Source organism: Alligator sinensis, unplaced genomic scaffold (assembly GCF_000455745.1).
Source record: "Alligator sinensis unplaced genomic scaffold, ASM45574v1 scaffold386_1, whole genome shotgun sequence".
Taxonomy (NCBI): domain Eukaryota; kingdom Metazoa; phylum Chordata; order Crocodylia; family Alligatoridae; genus Alligator; species Alligator sinensis.
The window spans coordinates 39842-44376 of record NW_005841996.1 but is presented as its reverse complement, the minus strand read 5'-3'; the positions used below and the strand labels follow the sequence as shown (position 1 = coordinate 44376).

The 4535-nt window shown below is 44.0% G+C and overlaps 1 non-coding gene across 1 annotated transcript; it reads right to left on the bottom strand.

Moving 5' to 3' along the window:
• Positions 1-477: 477 nt before the first annotated feature.
• On the bottom strand, positions 478-551 carry TRNAT-AGU. The gene has a single exon. It is a non-coding gene; the product is annotated as a tRNA-Thr (tRNA).
• Positions 552-4535: the final 3984 nt, after the last annotated feature.

Here is a 4535-nt window from a genome sequence, read left to right as displayed (position 1 = left end):
ATTTTTGATCTGTGACCCACTAAATGCATTTGGAAAAGTCCAAAGCAGAATGCCTCTTTCAGGAATGATGCCCCTGGTTTCTGGATTCAGGCTGTCAATGTTGCTATTGGGATCTAGTTGAATTTCACTTGGGTCTTCCTGCATCAACCAAAGACAACCTTTAAAAGATGAGATGGTCTCTTGACAAGAAGAAAAAATTCAGACCCATGGGTTTCCTATGAAGAAAGGGGGTTTACATTGCATAGTCCTCAGTTGCACATAGAAACAGGGAAGAGATCCCACTCTTTATGATCCTTCCCCACCATAAATACGATACTTGACCTACCTCTCAAGAGACCCCATTTCTTGTTAATTAGAGACAGGTATAGGTGTAAATCAAAGTCCTGAGGGACGCAGCGATAGAGCCAGCAAGCTCCAGGTTCAATCCTGTTGTGACAGTAGGAAACCTTGTGTTGTGGTGAGAGGTGAAAAAGTAGCAGGCACTGCTGGGATTTGAACCCAGGATCCCCTATTTACTGAACAGGTGCTTTCACCAACTAAGCCACAGTGCCCACATATAGGGCCTACCTACCCACCCCAGAGCTGTGAATAGCGCTTGTTTGCTTTGGGAATTAAGACAGAAGTGTTTCTCACAAGTTAAAGAAGTGGGTGGTGGGGGCAGGTGGCCTGGGTTTGAGGCAAGGTCTTCACAGACCCGACCTGACCCCAGGGCCTGGGGTTTACTCAGGGCCTGGCCCCCGGGGAGTCAACGTGACTTCAGCCCAACCTGGCAGCTGCACACCCAGTGCCAGCAGGGCCCTGCTGTCTCCTCTCTCCTAAGCGGTTCCCTCTTCGCAGGTCCCTGCACATGGCACATGCTCCTGAATCCATGCTCCAAAGCTAGGCAGTATCCTCAAGAAGCCATGCATGCTTGTGGTGTTGCCCTTACATCTAGCATAAATCACAGAGTGGCCCATTTCTGTGACTTGACAGAGGATGAAGCGCTGGCTCAGGTTTCACAGGAGTGAACTTCACAGGAGTGCCCAGAGCGTTGTCGCTGAACTCACAACATATTAAGCTCCCAATGAAATGCAGCAGCACACTCTCCCAGCCTGAGGGACTGGGTTATCTCCAGGCTTCTCCCTTTTGCCAGCATGCGAGAGGAAGGCTGTGGTGGGCGCTGCAAGCACATGTCATGACCTGCCTCCTTGGGATGGGAGTGCAGGCAGCGATCAGGGCTGTGGCTGCTCGACTCATGGTGTCCCTCCATGGTGTGGGGTGGGAAGAGGCCTGTGTGTTTTCATTGGAGGCGGGGAGGGCAAAGTAAGGACTGATGAATAGGGTGTGAGGGCAAAGACCTTTTTCTTCAGCCACAATCCTGTCAGCTGCACTATACCAGCTCTTGTCAGCTTTTAGCTGTGTTATGTGTAAGTTAGGCCCTATTAGCAAATGAGGCAAAGGGAAGTAGAATGCAAACTAAGTCAGGGTAAAAGAGATATTTTAAAAAGAGGAGCCAGTGTGAGGGCATGAAATGTTAATTAAGTATTCAGGTTAGCGTCCTCTATCTCAACCAACAGGACGACGCAAGATCATTCCCTTTCTCCCGCAGATTGTCAAAGGTCTGTCTGGTAATGTTGGATGAAAGGAGGATAAAAGAAGTGGGATGGAAAAGGGCTCCATTCCCTGTGATATGACACCCTCTGGTGTCCTTTGCTGAGGTTCCCACCTGCAAACTAAGCGAAGATTGGGACTGTGCAAAGCTTCGATCCGGGATACAGATTTGGAGATGATTCGGGCTATTCTGAGGCTGAACCTGCGAGTCCGAATCGAATCGCTAGACGCTTTAGGCTTTCCAAATCGATTCAGAGCTTCCGAATTGATTTGGAAAATATTCAGACATTGAGAGAGCAGTCTGTCTGGGGAAACAGAAACTTAGAAGGAGGGGGAGCAGGGGGGGAAGGACTGACATGTCTAGCTGGCCAGTGAGCATGATTTCTCTCTGATTGACCTTCCAATTACAGTGTCTGGGGGGAGGGACATAGAAACACCATAAAAGCCTCTGTCTGCAGGCTGCTTTGCCGTTTGTGAGGTGGTTCTGAGCGAGTGGGAGTGTCAGAAATGTGCTGTGCTGCCTGGCTCGCTTCAAGGTCACTCACTTGCAACTTGCCTGCTCCTTTTTGTTCTTAGAAAGGCTTAACTTAGTTTAGACTCTCTTTACTTAATACAGTGCAATTCATACCTTTCAATTTATACTTGCTTTTTTTTTCTTTTTTTTTTTAATACTTTTAAAACAAAGCTCAGTGTTTTTCCTGGCAGTGTTATACATCAACTGTTCAGGGAAGCACAATTACACACACACATACAGCTCATAGAAGAAGTCATTATATTCATAGGAGAAGAGATTGTATATAGTTAGCTATTACAGACATCACGCCACAGAAGAGCAACACACACGCCATAGTTACAATTCATAACCAAGATCAGATTCATTAGCCCACCACAGTCCACTACACGCAACACAAAAGAATCTAATGATCACACAACCCAGAAAACAAGAAACAACATTACAGAAGAACAACACAGAAATATATCAACACACAACACTAGCAATTTAATAGTCACTCACCACCAACAGAAGAAGCAACACACAGTTTTATTATTGCACAATACAAGCGCTCTAATAGTCACACAACACAGAAAAGAACGAAGACAAATTTATTATCGCACAACACAAGCAATCAAATAGTCACACACCCTAGAAAAGAAGAAACAACATGCAAAAGTATTAACTCACAACAGAAGCAAACAAGTAGTTACTCATGCACCGCAGAAAAGAAAAAGCAACACACAAATTTATTAACACACAACACAGGCAATCTAATAGTTAGTCGTACACCCCAGAAAGGAAGCAACGCATGACATTATTAAAGGACAACACAAGCAATCTAATAATTAGTCACATACCCCACAAAAGAAGCTACGCACAAATGTATTAACACACAACACAAGCAATCTAATAGTTGCCCACCCTAGAAAAGAAGCAACGCACAAAAGTATAAAGGCACAACACAGGAAATGTAATAGCTAGTTGCACACCCCAGAAAAGAAGCAACGCACAACTTTATTAAAGTACAACACAAGCAATATAAGTCGCACACCCCAGAAAAGAAGTACCGCATGAAGGTATTAATGCACAACACAAGCAATCTAATAGTCGCACACCCCAGAAACGAAGAAGCAATGCACAACTTTATGAAACAACTCAAGCAATCTAATAGTCGCACACCCCAGAGAAGAAGCAACACAATTACTGCACAGCACAAGCAATCTAATAGTTAGTCACACACCCCAGAGAAGAAGAAGCAAAGCACAAGTTGCTTAAAGCACAAGTAATCTAATAGTCGAGCACCCCAGACAAGAAGTGCCGCACAAAGGTATTAACGCACAGCACGAGCAATCAAATAGTCACACACCCTAGAAAAAAGAAACACACAAACATATTAACACGCAACACAAGCAATCTAATAGCTGGTCAGACACTCTAGAAAAGAAGAAGCAACAGAGAAACGTATTAACGTGCAACAGAAAAAATCTAGTAGTTAGTCGCACACCCCAGGGAAGAAGTAATGCACAACTTTATTAAAGCACAACACAAGCAATCTAACAGTTGGTCACACACCCCAGAGTAGAAGCAACGCACAATTTTATTAACGCACAACACAAGTATTCTAATAGTCACACAACCCAGAGAAGACAAGCAATGCACAACTTTATTGAAGCACAACACAAGGAATCTTATAGCCACACATCCCAGAGTAGAAGCAATGCACAACTTCATTATCACACAACACAAGCAATCTAGTAGTTAGTCGCAAACCCAAGAGAAGAAGCAACGCACGCTTGAGTAAAGCACAACCCAAGCAATCAAATTGTTAGTCGCACACCCCAGACAAGAAGCAACCCACAACTTCATTAATGCACAACACAAGCAGTCTAAGAGTTGGTCGCACACCCCAGAGAAGAAGCAATGCACAACTTGATTAGAGCACAACACAAGTAATCTAATATTCGCACACCCCAGAGAAGCAGAAGCACTGTACAAAGGTATTAATGCACAACACAAGCAATCTAATAGTAGCACACCCCAGAAAAGAAACAACGCACAACTTTATTGAAGCACGACACAAGCAATCTAATAGTAGCACACCCCAGAAAAGAAACAACGCACAACTTTATTGAAGCACGACACAAGCAATCTAATAGTAGCACACCCCAGAAAAGAAACAACGCACAACTTTATTGAAGCACGACACAAGCAATCTATTAGTTAGTCACACACCCCAGAGAAGAAGCAACGCACAACTTCATTATTGCACAACACAAGCAATCAAATAGTCACACACCCTAGAAAAGAAGAAACAACATGCAAAAGTATTAACGCACAACAGAAGCAAACAAGTAGTTACTCACGCACCGCAGAAAAGAAAAAGCAACACACAACTTTATTAACGCACAACACAATCAATCTAATAATTATTTGCACACCCCAGAGAAGA